The sequence below is a fragment of the Anas acuta genome, chromosome 14, assembly GCF_963932015.1.
Source record: "Anas acuta chromosome 14, bAnaAcu1.1, whole genome shotgun sequence".
Classification (NCBI taxonomy): Eukaryota; Metazoa; Chordata; class Aves; order Anseriformes; family Anatidae; genus Anas; species Anas acuta.
This window is the reverse complement of record NC_088992.1, coordinates 11,898,855-11,917,024: the sequence shown is the minus strand read 5'-3', so window position 1 is coordinate 11,917,024 and position 18,170 is coordinate 11,898,855. Positions and strand designations below refer to the sequence as shown.

Below are 18,170 nucleotides of genomic sequence, written 5' to 3'. Positions count from 1 at the left end.
CTGGGCTTCAGGACCCCTTTAACATCCTTGTCCACATCGTAAGGGGAGGCAGAAGAGGCCGAGTGACTTCTTCCCAACCCAATGCAAACGCCCCAAGCAGCAACTCCAGCAGCAGCTTGGCCACAGCGGCGCTCAGGTCCCCGCACACTTACCCTGCCCGCAGCTTCCCCAGCCCACTTTGTCCCATCCACAGCTTGCAGGTGGCCCTGATGAGAAGAGTGTAATGTCTCTGACCTGAAACCCCCCCCAAAAAACTGCTCTCTAGATTAAACTCCTCTCGCTGATGCTGAGCTCTTCCTCCCGGCCTCAGCCCCTTTCTCCCCACTTTACACCTTTCCATCTCTCAGCAGCTCTCCAGCCCAGCAGGAAGATGCTGCGCGCACGGCTCCATCCACCCGCGCGTGGGGCTGCGCCGGGCGGAGGGCAGGGGCTGCCTGGGGGGGTCAGGAGCTGCCTGGGGGTTAGGGTCTTCCCCCCCACGGGGGGGTGCGCTGCCTCCTCGTTCCCCATCCCCGGTGCAGCGGGCGCGGGGAGGCCGCCAGGGGGAGGCAAAGGGCGCAGCGGCGGCAAAGGGGCGGCAGCGACCGGGGCCGGTGCCGGTGCCGGGTGTCCCGGAGCGGCTCCCCATGGCCGCGCTCCGCCGGGACCCGGCGAGGCGGGGATGCGGAGGAAGGGTGAGTGCACACCCGGGATGTGGGCGGCGGAAGGGGGTCGGCCCGGAGCCGGGGGGAACGGGGCTCAGCGGGGCTCAGCGGGGGGAGCCCCGGGAGCACCCGCAGGTGCCCCCTTGCCTCGCCCGCAGGTGCCCCGCGGCCCCCGGGGCTGCTCCACGGGACCACGGGAGCGTGGCCGCGGGTGGCGCGGGGTGCGGGGAGCCGTGGTGAGCACAAGGAGAGCTCCCCCTGGCCTGGAGAGCCGCCCAGGAACGAGCACTGGAGGGCGGGAGGAGGGGGGAGAGCGCTAAGCCTGTGCTCAATCACGGCGTTGCTATCTCAAAGGGCTGCAGGGCTGCTCAGGAAGGACTTGGTGTGCTGGTTTTGGAGGGTTTGAGGCTTGGCAGAGGGCTTTTCAGAAAGGCTTTTTCTGCACGCGGTTTCCCAGCCAGCTGCTTCCTTGTGCTGTGCCTCTCCAACTTTGTTCTGTGTAGCAGAGGAGGCTCAACAGAAGCGTCGTTTCAACTACAATCCAGTGATGTGTAACTCATAACCCAAAGAAGCCAGGTTTCCTATACTTCAGCCAAGCCCACCTTCCTATAAAACAGGCATGGACATCCTGGTGATGTCGGGACAGTGCTCAGGTCTTTGCTGTGGCTCTCAGTCTTTCTCTCCATCCCTGAATAGGACAGAATAAGTAGGCTTATCCTGCCTGCAGTACTTTCCCACAGAGCAGTGCCCTGCAAGTCAGCTCTGAACGGGACACAGTCTGGCTAATAAACACGAGACATGATTGTGAGGGAGCTTGCACTAGGGCTGTACTGCTGCTGCCTGGCTGTGCATGCAGCCGTGAGCGCCAGAGCTCAGTTGTGCCTCCCTGCAGGGCTCTAAGCAGGATTCCTGTGCTTGGAAATGGGTAAGAGGCATTGAGCTTGATTAATACCCCGATGTAGATGGAAGGCTGAGAAGCAGAATTAGAAGGGTGTGAGCTGGATGACCCTATTCAAATTGATTTGCAGGTCACCTTGCTCCGATAGACAGAAAATGCACTGCAAAGGTTTTGGGCCTTACCAGGTACCTTTGCAAACAAAGTTGGCAAAGTTGCTAGTGTGGGATGCTGTCTCACTGGGACTAGAAGCTCTTGGTTTAAGGAGCTGTCTTCTCATGCTCTTAAATATCTTCAGCCTCCAGTTTGTTGTCAGTCCCTTCGTGTGGTATTCCCTGGAGGAAAGCAGACCTTGCCTCAGGATTAGGCACTATTTGTTGGTTAGAATTTAGTACGTCTCCTTTTACCTTTTTGTTGACGTACAGGGGAAGGGATGGAGGACAGGTTCAATGATATCAGAATATCCTATAAATTAGTTGGCTTTTCCAAAATATCTTATTAAAATAAAGTAAAATGTTTTGACATTGTAGAACTAAATTCTTTCTTGTGGATTTCAGATGATTCTTAGCTAGAAATGCCTTTGCATGGGATGAAAAATGTTATGGAACAAGTAAAATAATGCCTCAAAGCAAGTACTTTTGGTTCTCGCTGCCTGGCAAATATTGGCATTGATATGGCAGGAGAAGGGGAGAAATAGTTTCTGAGTCAAGCTTGAGGGAGGAGGCTGCTCTTTGGGGTGGCAGAAGTGACGCAGAGGGGGTGACCTTCAGCAGCCTGCTTGTGTCCAGCTGTGGTAATCTTCTGCATCACTGGGCCATTGCCTTAGCTTAGCTCAGAGCCAGCTGTAGCCTACACCCTGGTGCTGGCAAACTACCTTTCAATGCTTGAGGTGAAAGGTGCCTTATTGTCATCATTGTTGGGCCCTTGACTGGGGCTCAGGCAGCCCTGGGCTGGAGATGGTGGTCTCTTCTGCCCCAGTGCTTCCTGTCATCTTTGGACTTTACCACCCATCCCCAAAGCAGCATCCTCCTGGGCTGCTGGGAAGAGCAGGGCCTGTCCCTGGGGAGGGGAAGTGAGGATGCTCATAAAGCAGTCTCCATGGCTCAGGATGGACTCAGCCATCAGGTTAGGCCAGAAACACTCAGTTCAGACTCTGCCGAGGGAAGAAGTCACCCCAGCGTAGCCCCAGGGATGAGACTGGTGTGGGTCTCTGTGGATGTGGACTGCTCAGTAAACAGTGCCAGGTGCTGCATTTGTTCTTGTGGGTCTTGGACTGAATGTTGAATAGCCCAGGGCTCTGTCTGGGTACTGCTGTGTTGTAACACACAGTCCCAGGGGGCCCAGCTGGTCATGCAGCTCTGGCTGGACTGCAGGGGAGGCTGCTGCGGCCCACCCCTGGACGGCTGCCCCAGGCTGCTCTCAGATGGCCTGAGTTTAAGAAAACAAACTGCACCTGGCAGGGAGAGCCCATTCTGAACAGGCTCAAAGTTTTCTGTAAAGGAAGGTCCCCCACAGACCGAGGACCTGGATGGTTTCCTGCTGCGCCCTTTGAGAGCAGCGACAAACAGAGAACAGGATTTTGAACTCCGTCCTGAGACCTGGTGCTCTGGGTTTCCGTTCCAGCACAGGGTCCTAAGCCAAGAAAACTGCCTGTCCTGCCAAGGGCTAACACAAAGCCCAGCCCGGGAGCAGTCAGCCAGCTGAGTGGCATTAACTCCTCTTTGCAAACAGCAGTGACGCCCCTTTGGTGAGCGTGCTATGTGTGGCATTCACTTTCTCATTTCTTCTTTAAAGAACCATCACACCTGGCATAGCTGCAGCCTTCTGGCTGGCTGGTGGGTTGCAGAGCTCTTGAAGATGCTAACTGAAGCTCGGTGATGATCCTTAATTGCTTCTTTACCATGTCCTCTCTGAGCAGTGCTCTCCGAGTGGGCTGAAAACCTCGCTGGGGGAAGGGCACTGAGACGTGTGGAGCTGAGCAGAGGTAGGTGGGCTTGAGCCAGTGGAGAGAACAGCCTCTTAGCAAAGAGTCTCAAAGAATTAAGCCTGATCTAGCACTTCAGCTGTCAGGCACATCGGGAATCTCCTTATGTTTTCTCTCTGGAAATGATGTAGGGATCAAGGAAGAAATTTGTGCAAAACCCTGGCTTTGGCAGATCAGGTAGAAGGGATCAGCTGTCTCCATGTGCCAGGGACAGCAAAACTGCTTGGAAGTCCCAGACCTGAGGGGCAGCAGGTCAGGGTGGCTTCAGGTACTGTCTTGTTAAAGCTGGTCTTTGTGGTGGAGTCTTCCTCACGGCTTTTGTGTCTGAGCTGGCACCAAAGCTGGCAACCAGGGGCAAAAGTCTCCGCTTCAGACTTCAGTACTGTTCTTTCAGGAAGCAAGATGCTTCGTGGGAAGACGTGCAAAGGAGGCTGTTACATTTGGGTGCATGTATCCCACAAGTTCTTGTGGGAAGGATGCTGCTTCTGGTAGCTGGTGGACTGACCGGTGGTTATCCCATAGAGAGGGAGAGCTGCTCTGCTTTGGTTGGGGGCTGGTCTCCTCTGGTTGGTCTCCTCTTCATTTGCTCCTCTTGCTGTGGTGACCAGATGTCCTACTCTTTAGTGGTGTTGTCCTACTTTCAAGTAGGTTAATCTATTTTTGCCTAGCCCAGAGTGTTGGGCTGTCCTTTGTTGTGACTTTACTTTTCTATGCATCCTGTGCCTGGCTTAGGTGGAAGATCTGCGGGTCACAGTCCCAAGCAGTTCATGTGTTTTTCCTTTGGTCCGTGTCCTGGGGGAACCACCTGTGACCTTGCACAGCGATCAGCCTTGTTTGCTGCTGTGGGAGGTGCCAGCACTGTGGGTGCAGGCTTGGGGCTGGTGCCAGGTTTCAAGCCTGCCTTCTGAAATACGGCTCACCTTCTGAGGGTCGGGGTGTCCTGGCACTGGCTAGCAGCCATGTGGCGCTGGTTTTTCTTATTTGCATGTCTTATCTTCAAGTGCCTGCACTCCCAGGGTCTGGAAGAGCCGTCAGAGCAGAGGATAGAAGGACCTGTACAACCATGAGTGATCTGGGAACACAACTGGAGCTTTGCCCTGTACCTGAAAACTAAAGGCAGGCTAAAGCACTGCAGAGAATGAAATTTCAGTTCACAAGCCTTCTTCTGACAAAATATTGTCTTTGGCTTGCCAGCCCCTAGTGTTACTGATCTCCCTCTTACTGTCTGGCTCTTCCTAACTACTTGTTTGTTTACCCTTTGACTTGAGCTAGCAATGACACAATGAGATACGCATTCCTGAAGGAGCTCTGAGCTACCCAAGGAGGACTTCACTGTCCTGGCATGGCTGAAAGGCTGCATTCATGGAAAAAGGCAAGGGAGCTGGGTTCCCCAGCAAGGCAGCTGTACCACAGCAGGGCTGGGAGGGCGAGGCGAGTATTTAGTGTGGAAGCTGAAGGCTGATGAGCTTTGGGTCAGGAATGCAGTTTATTTATGGCCTGCCAAGCAATCTCAGGCAGTCAGTGAGGGTTAAGGCATCTCCTGTCCTGGATTGACAGTAGAGATCCAATTAGCCATGAAAGCCTCTAATTATTTGTCCTGAATTGCTCTGGTGGTAACCTAGGCTCTGCTATCTCCTCTTTTTGTCTGTGTCCCAGCTGGAAATGCCCCAGTGTCCCCGCATCTAGAGCAGCAAGTGTGATGTTTGAGCAGAGTCAGCACATCCTAATCAGAGCAGACAGGCCCCGTGAGTTAATGAGGGGATGGGCCTGCTTGGTTAACTTTGGGGTTTAACTTTAGTTCTCTAAGTCCTGTCCTGGCAGACAAAGGACTGAGGTTATGTGTGGTGCAGATAAGACCCACGTGAGGAATTGCTGTAGTGGGAGAGCTGGGTAGAAGGGCTGCAGACCACGAGGCAGGAAGGGAATGAAAGGATTTGAAAACAGCATCTGTGCAAGGCAGGCATGTTCCTCCCCGAGTGCAATGTCTGTGCCAAGACCAGGTCAATTGTTTCCACGTTTCCTTTCTCCTTTTGAGACTACTGCCAAGGAGAAGCCTCAGGGTCTGAAGGTAACAAACGCTCCCCTCGCTCTCCTGTTCTCTGCTATCCTTTCTTCTGCCAGTTCTCCAGAAATTCACCATATATCAGTGTGAATAGCAAGATCTTCTCAAACTGCAGTGCTTCAGCCCCCTAATCCTTCTTGCTGCTTTTCTTTGCCCTGTTCATCAGTGTTGTAGCACAGAGCGAGCAGTTGGCTCTGCTGCTGAGACTGCAGCGTGTCAGGCCAGCTGAGATGACTGTCTCAGAGAAGTGACCCCAGCTGCCTGGAAGAGAGGCTGGCTCTCTAGGGCATTGTTTCAGGTTGGCAGCTGAAAGGGAAGTCCTGGGCACTGTGTGAGGTTACAGCACGATACCAGCAAGGCCTGAGGACCTCTTGTTTTCCACAGGCACTGTACTGCTAGATATATGCATATATCTGTATTCCCAGATATGCATGTTAAGATACAGTTGTGAATTCCCAACTGCAAAACTATTTTAAGGTGAAAATAGTTTTGCAGGGCAGTTATCACATCCTCCTGCTCATTCTGGGGGCTCACTGTGCAAAATAGGAGTCTCAGTTGGCTCCAAGATAAAAATGTGTCATTTGTGCTCCTAGTAACCTTAACTCTGACCTAAAATGACAGCAAATATCTCTCAAACGATGCAGGGGGTCTAGCCTTGGTTTTGAAGCAAAATTTTATACAAATAATATTCAGCTCCTGTACAAGAAGTCAGATGAGTTCTTCTGCTATTTTTTTCCAGGTCACAGGGTCCCACAAAATAGGTTTTATGTTGTTGCCTTGGAATACTGCCTGAAGGCACACTGCACCTTTTCTCACGCTGTTTTCTGTGCATAGGGTTCCTGTTTGTGTAGGTGTATGAGGCTGTGTACTTCTCACATCCAGTCCTGCAGCCAGACCCTTATGGCTAGAGGGCAGAACACAGGGACAATCGGCAAGGGTGCCCACCTTGGGGAGAGCTGGACGCTGTCTGCAGGCACCCTTGGTGGCCGTGCTGATGAAATGTTGTGACCTGAGCCTAATACTGCTCTCCAACCTCCAACCAAGGGATGTTCAAGCAGAGACAGGCTCTGTCAGGGAAAGTGGCAGTCCAGCAAGGCTGGGAAGCAGCTGACACATCTTTCAAACCTCTTGGTGTCCTTCCACTGTGGGCCAGAAATGTGTGTGCCAAGACCAGAGAGCTTCCTCCATGCAAATGGGGACAAAAGGGGTGGTCTGTTATGTACAAAAACTGTTTCTTTTCTGCCCACTTTGAAAGTGGAGCTATTGAATTTTAAACAGCAAAGACAAAACTCTGCTGAAGAAGCCTCTTCTGTGCTTGCTTGCTGAAATCACTGATCGCAGTGGTGGTGGGTTCCAGTAAGATGCCAGAGTTAGCCTTATTAATGACTCTGTTGTTGTTCTGCTCTAGTTTGTTGGTCTTCACTCAGGGAGACTGTTTGTCAAAGTGGCAACTATTTTCCCCAGAGAAGCTTCCCTGCGAGCTCTCCTCATGATCAGCCTGTTCCTTGCTGCACGGCTGGAGTTCATAAAGGTAGCTCTTGTTCCAGCCTTAGGGCAGTGCTGGCCTAATGGACTGACCCAAAGTGCTGTGGGGACTGCCTCTATGGCCACAAAAGCCTGAACTTGCAGGATGGAGGGGGCACAGGCAGGAGGAGACAGAGGCTCTTTGTTTCACTGGAAGCTTGTCCTCTGGCTTTTAAGGGTGCCCAGCCTAGCAGCTTGATCCCTGTAGAGGGTCACCCACATCTCACTTCACACCAGTTCCATCAAGGTCTCTGCTCTCTCCAGCAGGTCTGGTTTGCCTGGGCTGGGAACGCAGCAGCAGCCTGGCTCACGTTTTTTGCCCAGTGCCTTCAGCATCCAGCAAAACAGCTCTGCAGTTGCTTTTCTGTGCATAACTCCTGTTTCTCTTCCCAAGCTCAGAGCATCAGGCCCTCTTGCCTGCATTTGTTCTCCTTGAACCACTTAGATTTAAAATAGAGCAATTATCTCCCTTCAGAAAGGAGCTTATTCTTTCCAATCTAGGGCAGTTTGACAGCACAGCAATCTGTGCAGCTCTCTTTGGGAGCATGATTGTGTTCCCAGCATGGTGTCCGCATGGCTGTGCTCATAGGGCAGGGGGGTCACGCCTGTGGCTTAGGATGAGGCTTGGGTCAGGGGCTTAGAGTCCGCGAAGGAACATTTCTAGGGCTAAGTGATGTGTCCAAGGCCAAGTCCTCTGTCCCAGTCTTTTCTTCATAACTGCACATATGCTGAGGGTACAGGCCGCTTGTTGCCAGCAAAGCCAAGACACAAATGATCCCAAGGCTATGTTCTCCCAGGGCTTCATGGCCCTCCATGGCCAAGCCTAGCTCTGTGAGGGCTCTCTGCATGGGAAAGCTTAACTTGTGCCTAGCCCTATGTGATAAGAAAGACCTTCCGATTATACTTATGCATATATCAACAAGTGATGTATCTGCTGGGCTGGCAGGAGCTTTGAGAAGATTCCACCCATGTGCCTGATGTTGGGACCAGTTTGTGCATAGGTCACTGCTCACAGAGGCTTCTCCAACCTGCTCCTAAAATCCCTGCCTGTGGTCCCTATCTCTTTCACTAGATTGGGAGTTCACTGTAATTTGGGGTATATTAGGAATTGGGGGTATATTAGGAAGAATTTCTTTACTGAAAGGGTTGTGAGGCATTGGAACGGGCTGCCCAGGGAGGTGGTGGAGTCACCATCCCTGGAAGTCTTCAAAAGACGTTTAGATGTAGAGCTTAGGGATATGGTTTAGTGGGGACTGTTAGTTTTAGGTCAGAGGTTGGACTCGATGATCTTGAGGTCTCTTCCAACCTAGAAAATTCTGTGATTCTGTGATTCTGTGATATAATATATCATGTATATATATGTATAATCAGAGAATCACAGAATGACTTGTGTTAGAAGAGACCTTAAAGATCATTTAATTCCAATCCCCCCTGCCATGGGCCATCCACGAGACCAGTTGCCCAGGGCCTCATCCAATCGGGTCTTGAACATCTCCAGGCATGGGGTATCCACAGCTTCTCTGGACAACCTGTTCCAGTGCCTCACCACCCTCTGAGAAAAGAATTTCTTCCTAACATCTAAACTAAATCTTTTCTCTTTTAGCTTTAAATTGTTCCCTCTTGTTCCATCCCTATCTGCCTGTGTAAAAAGTCTCTTTCCAAGTGTTTTATAAGCCCCCTTCAAGCATGGTTGCATTAAGTTGTCCCTAGGGCCTTCTCTTCTCCAGGCTGAACATCCCCAGGTTTCTCAGCCTTTCTTCCTAGGAGAGGTGCTCCAGCCCTCTGATCAAATTCACGGCCCTCTGGAACCACTCTGACAGCCCCACATCCTTCTTGTGCTGGGGGCTCCAGACCTGGATGCAGAACTCCAGGTGGGACTTCACAAGGGCAGAGTAGATGGGGACAATCACCTTCCTCAACCTGCTGGCTACTCTGTTGATGCAGCCCAGAGTGCAGTTGCCCTTCTGGGCTGCAAGGGTGCACTGCTGGCTCACGTCAAGCTTTTGATCCATCAGAACCCCCGGTCCTTCTCTGCAAGGCTGCTCTCCATGAGTTCTCCCAGTCTGTCCTCATGTGTGGGATTTCCCCAGCTCAGGTGCAGCACCTTGCACTTGGCCTTGTGGAACCTCATTATGTTCACATGGCTCCACTTCTCCAGCCAGTCCAGAATAAACAGAAAGGAATTCACAAGGAAAATGAAGCTGTTTTATTCTTTATGTGTCCTTGATGTTCTTCTGATGTCTTGTCTGAGGACAACACTTCTAAGCCTTGGATTTGAATATGTGACTTGTAAAGTCCATCATATTAACTGAGAACAAAGCCACAGAACAGTGAGTGTCCCAAGCAAGCAGACTGGCCATGATGTTAGAGAGGACTTATGCGTTTTTTCCTCTTTGTAATGCCTGGCAGTCTGTGATGTTCAGGTGTTGTGGCTGTGGTTCATGTTCAGCTTCATCTTTGGAGTGACTGCATACAATTTTGTGTACCCGTGCTAAGCCAGCCCATGGCAGTAACTAGCCTGTGTAGTCCTGTGACATGGTCAGGATGATCAGGAGAACCAGAGAAAAATCTACATAATGTACCCAACGTTGCGTGGAAAGGGAACATTAATGATTATATCTAGTGTAGTAGAGAAGTTGAGGAAGAGCAAGTTGACTAGAATCATAGAATCATTAAGGTTGGAAAAGACCTCCAAGGTCATCTGGTCTAACCATCACCCTACTACCAACGTCACCACAACCTTTCCTTAAACACCCCCAGGCACAGTGACTCTACCACCTCTCTGGGCAACCCATTCCACTGCTCTTTTCTGAGAAGAAAGACTGCTCTTTCTGATAAGAAATGTCTCCTCATTTCCAACCTAAACCTCCCCTAGTGCAACTCAGGGCCTTTTCTTCTAGTCCTATCATTAGTTACCTGTGAGAAGAGGCCAACCCCAGGCTCCCCACACCTTCCTTTCAGGTGGTTGCAGGAGCAATGAGGTCTGCCCTGAGCCTTCTCTTCTCCAGACTAAACAACCCCAGTTCCCTTAGCCACTCCTCAAAGGATTTGTGTTCCAGGCCCTTCACCAGCTTCGTAGGACATGTGTTAATAACTGAGAGTATTTAACCAGATACAAGAAGGGTTACTTATCTTTCAGCTGAGCTTTTTGTCCTTTCAGTGAAGCTGGCGCTACATGTTACATCGTAGATGTTGGGGACCTACAGAAGAATCCCAATGAGCTCTGAGGTATCATAGAATGCGTCCATAAGGGTTTGACAAACCTTGGGATTGCAAAGCAATTAAAATCCTGGGGAGGAAATTGCAGGGGTCTCCATATTACTTGTGAATCACCAGAGCTTCCCCACCTAATGGATTGGGATGAGGCATGGAAGAAAAAATAATTGAAGTGCAAATTTTGCAATGTAAGAGGTTTTGAACTCCTCCCTTAAAGCATTGTAAAGCACTGTGATCTTCAAGTCCAACACAACTGGCTGTCTCAAGACAAGCTCTGGAGGTCTTCTGGGTTGGACACAAGGCTTCCATGGACACCCTCGCAGTGGATCAGCTTGGGCAGGGTTTAAGACACGGCCCAGCTAAGGAGGAATTTCCTGCAAGAGGCACACAGACCTGGAGGATGGGCTTTGGTTGCTTTGGACTTCCCCCACCTGGGTGACCTGCTTTCCTATCCAGATCATAAGACCCTCAGCTGCTTTCAGGGCACAGCCCGCTGGCTTTGTATACTGTAATGCTCCATTGCTACAGAGCAAATGCAGTGGTACAGATCCAGCCACAGCTTTGCCTGTAATGCCTGGAGGCAGATTACTGTTGGTCTCTTACTCGGCGTCTACCATCTATGACATCTTTGACCAAGGCAGGGGAGTGTTCATAGATTAAACTCCACTGCACTCCTCCTGCACTGGGTAAACTCTGTGATATTATGTAATTGTCATGCAGGAAATTGAGATTTGCAGAGGTGAAGTGAGTTGGTGAAGATTTTTGAGGAAGTCAGAGCTGTGGGGAGGGAGAGGAGAAGAACCCAGAAGCTATGAAGCTGCCATTTTAATTTGCTGCGTTGTACCCTGAGAACATGAGCACTGCTGGGGCTCCCACCCCAGCTGCTGATCTGATGGAGGCTGATGGAGATTTGCAAGCAGAAGCGCTTTAAACAGGGCACAATGTGGATTGAACCTGACATCCCATAGGATTCTCCTTCTCTTGTGCCCTGGTCTACCAATGAGCACCTCTTCCTCTTTGCATATAACACAACCTATTGTATAAATATTTAGATACCCTGTTGGGAACATTAATTATAAATAGAGATGAAGCTTTTGAAAGCTGCCTGTAGTTCTGGACACCCAATTTCCATTAATTTTAATGAGAACCAGACATCCAAATCCCATTTGTTGGCTTTGAGTATCTCAGGCAGGAAGCTTCATCTGAGAACCCCACCCACCTTCTCCACACTTTGGAATTTAAGAGTGAGATTTGCAAATACATTACAAATCCTGCAGATCCCTGAGTTGCCCTTGCGCTGTTCCATTGTTCTCTGCTGAGGTTGGTTGGCTGGTAACTTCAGAAGTATTTACAATAAGTTCATTTAATCCACCCTGTTAGTTCTTTTCCTCTGCACCCCCTGCTTTCTCCCAGTGCTTTGAAACGGTGATGCCTGAATGAACCCCCAGCCTGTGTCGTTTTTGACAGAGAAGCTTTGATGCTTGAAAATGACAGCTGCGCAGAGCAGGTCTGAAATGAATGATTGAATTATCTGACTGATTAAAAATGTGCTGTTGCTTGGAAGATCTGACGGCAAATATTCAGTTAGGCAGCTGACATGAAAGCGACAGCGCATGCACGTAGGGTGTTTGTGTGTGTGTGTGCACATTAAAAAAAGCAGCCAGTGAAATGTGACAAACACCCGGAGCTGCCTGCAATGGCAGCTTCTTAAGCTCAGCATCCTTTCAAAAGCTCCAAATCTTCTGCATGATACTCAGCAAAAGCTAAAACTCAGTGTGGTTGTGGAGATAATGGTTATTTAGATAGACGTCAGCAGTGGTTTAGGAAATGGAAATTGAGTTAAAAGGTAATGCAGGCTGGGGAACTACTTAACTGCATCTCAGTTCCATACAGACTTGTGTCTGGGGAATGAGAAACTCTGCTGTTGAAAACACAGTTCCCATCCTCTGTGCTGCAGTTGTCCTCATGGCGTGGAGTGGCCCTGGGGATGCCAGCTCAATGGGAACGTTCCCTGTGACAGAGGTTTTTGAAAAACATGAGCTCCAGTGAGAATGTCTGTAAATGGCTGGAAGGATGGAGAAAGGAAGCTTGATCATAGCTGTGCCCCTGATGCCGTCGGTAATGGGAACAGCAGATGTGTTGCTGCATGAAGGACAGCAATAGCCTTACCAGACCTATCTCAGCTTCCCAGTCCCATATAGTGAATTGTCCCTTCCTAACACCTCACAGAAATTCAGCTCTGATGGAACGTAAGCAAAATATCTAAAAGTGAAATGAACAACAACAAAAAATAATATGCTTCTTCACAAATGTAACATATTTTGCCAGCTCAACCAGTTCACAAATTCCTGTGAGTTTCACCCAGGGAAAAAATCAAGTTGTAGTTGTAGTTGTAGGTCTTTGTTGCAATGGCCTTGTTCTGATAGTTTACTGAAATAGATTTTTCCTGTTGTTTAACTGCTCTTCATCTCTTCACTTGCAAAAGATTACTATCTTCCTCTGATTCCAAGTTTAAAAGAGATGAGACATTAGGCCATAATTAATTGATTGATCGGAAATAATTTTGATTTATTCTTTCAGTCTAGTCACAGTTCTTTGTCCCTTTCTGGTGCTGTTAGCTGCAGTGATGTTAGCTGTCTGTAATTGCTTCAGCCATGCGTTTTCATGCTCTCTGTCCCAGTTCCACTGGTCATTTCAGCAAGATTAAGTGCTACAACTTCAGTAGTCCTAAGGGCACACATAGCTCATGTCATGTCACTTATCGGGGTCAGTGAGCCATCTCTCCGTCAGCATCACAAAATGTCCCCCCTGTTGAATCCACTTTAACAACCCAGGAGCACTTAGAGCAGAGAAGATGCTGGGATCCTCCTTGCAAAGGCTTGTGTCAGCAAAAGTACTTCTTATGCCCTCCACCAGCTTCATGTCCAGTCCTCAAATAAATGAAAGCTTTAAGCAAAACCCTGTTCGAATACGAGCCTCCATTCTGCACCCTGGGCTGCCAGCCCAGCAAGTGAGATGTCTCCAGAGGAGCGAGGGCTGGCTCACTGTGAGGGAAGCTGCAGCTGCTTCCCAGCACCATGTCATTTCCCTCCAGTGGCTTCCCTGCTCTGTAAGCTGAGATGATCCAGTCAGATTGCAGCTCTCCCTGAATGGGCTGCATGCTCAGCGGACTGCTACATCCACAAGGAAGGATGGGGAGTCTGCCCTGAGGGTCTGTGGGGATGTTCTGAAGGCAATTGCAGTGTCTGGGTCCCAGGGCTAGGAGGAGCACCTAGCAGACATGGACCTGGTAAGTGCCTTCAGTTAAAGAAGTCAGATTGCTCCTCTGCACCATAAATCAGATTTGGCCGTAACAGCACATAAGCTCTGTATAATTGCATGAACAAAGTTTTTGGTAGCATCTTTGTAGGCCTCTTAGCTTGAAATGTGGAGAAGGGGGCAGAAAAGAGATTGTGCTGTCATCCCATACATCAATCATCATACATACATACGCAATTGATGATTAATTGATAATCATCAATTAATCATACATACAAACATATTATTATTATTATTATTATTATTATTATTATTATTATTATTATTATTATTATTATTATTATTATTATTATTATTATTATTATTATTTATTTTTTATTTCCCAAAATAACCTGTGTATCCTTGGTGGTACTGAGACACACTGACACGGGCCTGACCCCCCCACAGTACCCTGGTCTCTCAGGGCTGATGGGACACAGAGCTGGAGATAAGATGTTCAGATGAATGCAAGAACCATGTGGTCTCAAGTACAGAGAGAAAGCCACGATCTCCCTGGCAAATCTCCCATCTGGCTGGTGGAGCCCATACTGCAGATTCCAGTGAGCTCATGTAGTGCTGCTGTGCAGGGCTTGCTGGGGGTGCAGCAGAGCTTTGCCTCCCTGGCACGTCACTCGGGTGAAGCAGCATGTCAGGGATACAGCCAGGTAGCAGCAGTGGACCTCATGGGCACCTCTGGTAGGTGTTTTCCATTGCTTTCCGGATTTACAGGCGTTTTCAGCACCACCAGCCTTTGCTGGGACAATGTCCACATGTCTACATAGTACACAACCAAGGACTGCTATTTCATTCAGTTTCAAGTCAATCTGCCCCAGCATAGGTGTAACCCTCCGGACTGCCGCATCAAACTAGAGGGCTGGAGAAGTAGCTTCCCTAAACAGGTTCCTAAGAAAGTGAAAGGAAATCCATGTTTGCAGAACAGCTTTTCAGCTTCAGGGACAGAAGTTGTAGAACCTGAGCTACTGCTAATAGCACAGCCCCAGAGTTTCTAAAAATTAGGAGTGATAATTTTCTGTTACCAAAAATATTGCAGTGAATTGGGTGTAACTCTGTATTAGACCTCAGTCCTACATATAAAGGTGAATTGATTACTGAACTTAAAATTAGTATTTGCTTAAATGACCTAATTGCATTTGTTACAAGCAGAATGTAATCCTAAATTACAATTCAATTTTCCTAAGTTGAGAACAATTACAAGCAAGAAATGACTGGACAAAAAACTGAAACAGGATAATGTGTTATAAAGAAGGATTGTTAGGAAAAATGTAAAAGATGCTGTCTGCCCCACAGCATGCACTCAATTTTGCAGCTATCAAAGATACTTTTAGCTAAGAATCTTATCACTGTTAAGGAAGACAAAAGAAGCAATAATAATAGTAATAAAAAATAGAAAAAAGAAGAGATTTAGTAACAAAAGCTATGATTTAACTGTTATGCAATGCAGAGAACTAGAAGGCTAATTTAAACGAGCAGTCAATGAAAATGATGTTTACTAACATTAAGGACTATAAGACAGTGTGCATGCATGTATATTTCACAGAATCAAAGGATCACAGAATCATCTAGATTGGAAGAGACCTCCAGGATCACGTAGTCCAACCTCTGACCTAACACTAACCAGTCCTCCACTAAACCATATCACTGAGCTCTACATCTAAACTTCTTATAAAGACCTCCAGGGATGGTGACTCCACCACTTCCCTGGGCAGCCCATCCCAATGCCTCACAACCCTTTAGGTAAAGAAGTTCTTTAGGTAAAGAAGTTCTTCCTAATATCCAACCTAAACAACTGGTGCAACTTTAGCCCATTCCCCCTTGTTCTATTACCAGGTAGGTGGGAGAACAGACCAACCCCCACCTCGCTACAGCCTCCTTTAAGGTAGTTATAGAGTATTTACATGTATATATGTCAAGAAGGAATAAATGCTCTGAGCTGTTATTAGATGAAGTGGTAAAACTCTCTGCTCTGATACTGAAAAATAAAGTGTCCAGCCAAAGATTCATAGCATTGGAGGGAAGCATCTGATGGGTTCACATCTTATAGAGGTGATAGAAAGCTTCTTACTTCAGCAGTAACCAAGGAGCATAATAAATGATAACTGGTAAACTGAAATGTCTGTAGGTATCTAGAACTAGAAAAATTACATTCAGCAGTTTCATGTGGCTGAGAACTCCTTTTAGGGTGCTGAGACTTCATGTATATTTGTAGCCGGGGCTTTTAGGGGAGGTGTATGTGCAACTCAAGTTAGACAAAACAGGGTGACATTTGTTTAGGTGCCGTGATGAATGGCAGGGGTGGAGACTCGTTGCACTGGAATGTGATAATAAAACATGGAAGAGATGCTGCAGACCCCCTGTAGACAGAAGAACAGCAGAATACTCAGAGTTTGCTCAGATCAGTAGCTGAGGATGAATTTTTCATACAGTAAAGGATAGTGGAACAATAGACCAACATTAGAACAAGTCAGATGCTGAAAGTGGACTGGTCTGTGTGGGGAGCTGTGTATGCGAGTGAGGGGTTCTCAGGAAGACAAATGCAAATTCATACACCCAAGAACCCCACAAGCAGAGAAATTGACATGCAGGAAGGTATAGAGTGAACAGGGAAAGCGGTGACAATCTTACCTTCAGCCATGGCCTGAAATACCAAGAGTGATGTCTCCCATAATCCAGGCTGGGATTTCCCAAGCAGAAATACCTGCACTGGACAGGGGATCAAAAACCTCCATAGCACACCAAGAATTCTTTTGCTTATGCAAGGGAGGTGACTAGTCCTCACACAGGAGATGCATACTGTGCACAGCATCTGCTCAGGGCTTCCAGAAGGTCACTGGAGAGAGCGTTGGCCATGCTGGGCACTGGGCAGTCTGGTACTCAAGTCTGAGTCCTGCTGTGGCACACGGGAAATTATCAGGAAGCTCAAAGAACAAACCATGATGTAGAAAACCAGATTCTGATGGAGAAACAAAAAAGTTTCACTTGAACACATATCCAGGAGGAGATTACAAGGGGAATTTGTCACTGCCTATGAAGCGTCCTAGGGAAAATACTTGCAGGAGTTGGGTTCCATGACCAAAATGTAAGAACTGTCAGTTGGAGGCTGACAGCAGATGCTGTTTAGATACAAGGCCTGTGATTTGGACTGGAGTCATTTTCCCCATGAAGTAATTAACTGCTGGACAGTTTGACTCAGGGTGAAGTGGCTGGTGTCTTTCAGGGTTTGGCTGAAAGGGAAGACCTGTGTCCCTGTGGCTCAGACAACAGCCCACTTTAATGCAGAAATGCAGGATGCAAACTTTCTGACCACATTTTATCTCCAAGGACTCTGCTCCCTTCCTTATCCTCCTTCAGGAGTGGCTGTAGGTGTGTGCCATGGCCTCTGAGTCTGGCAGTACTTGCTGTAAGTAATAGCACCTGTAAGCCAGGAGGCTTTCTCCTGAGGTGAAGGTGGTTTTTTTCCTGTACATAAGTGGCAGCATCTTTACTGGAGGACAAATTTTATCTGGGCATTCCAAACCTCTCAGTCCAAAGAGTTTTCATCTGGCTGTTAACACAAAGGTTCCTGTCAATTCCTCCTTTAATTTGCAACCTGGACAAGGTTAACATCTCCCCTCCACCATTTCCTGACCCATCATGATGCCCTGGTCCCACAGTGACTCTGTGACCCTACCCCCATACAAGATGTGGTGAAGCAGGAACCATTGCGACTGGTGAAGAGGATTCAGCTGTGTGTCATGTTCAACATCTAAAGCTTCAGCTTTGTTTATTTTTATTTATTTATTTATTTATTTTCAGCAAAATGTTGCCCTCCTCTGTGGGATCTCCCCAGGTGCAGTGACGCACATGTATGACTGCACTCATGTGCAGTGACGCACATGTATACACACACATGTATACTTTGGGCCCTCTTCTGACAGACTCCTCTCCTGTTCCCTTTCTCCTTTCCATCTTCCTGGACATAGAAGGAGTCAGCCCTCCTTCTGCCTCAGACCTCCAGAGGAGCTCTTTGCATGCAGCCTTTTTCTCTCAGTTGTTTTTAAAGCATCAATTCTGCCCGTCCTGCAGCCACCCAGGGTTGAGACTAACAGATCACTTCACTCCCAGCACAAATAGCCACATACAGACGTTTCCCCACCAGCTCCGGTGCGGAAATGGTGAACCACCATTTCCACATTTCAGCAGGTCTTGCTTAAGCAGTTTCAGGATGGACTTTTCAGGATAGTCATTATCCATAGCAAAGGGTTGGTTTCGAGAGTCAAGAGAAATGCAGACAAGGTCTGGTCCTTCCTCTTCAGAGAACTGTTATTCTCCTCCACATCTCCCAGCCTCAATACCTGCAAGCAGGAAGGTCCTAGCAGAACTTTCTCCTGGGTGTAATTTCCATCACAGTGACTTGTACTGAAATTTAATGAGTCCCAGCTGGGAATACAAAGGAATTTCTGAGAAAAACAGCAGTGAGAGGACATGGAAACAAAATCATTACTGGGCACATACAAGTATATTCTTGTTTCATAGAAAAAAGTTAAGGAG

The 18,170-nt window shown here is 48.3% G+C and overlaps 1 protein-coding gene across 2 annotated transcripts in view; it reads left to right on the top strand.

Moving 5' to 3' along the window:
* Positions 1-547: 547 nt before the first annotated feature.
* The window catches only part of PSD2 (pleckstrin and Sec7 domain containing 2), an 84,358-nt gene continuing 66,735 nt past the window's right edge, over positions 548-18,170 (top strand). Inside the window, exon 1 of one of the 2 annotated variants that reach the window (XM_068698675.1) lies at positions 548-674. The gene's annotated coding sequence lies outside the window, so the exon portion shown is untranslated. Of the gene's footprint in view, positions 675-3,371; positions 3,528-18,170 lie in introns of those variants that run through there. The other variant, XM_068698676.1, reaches the window with a different exon arrangement.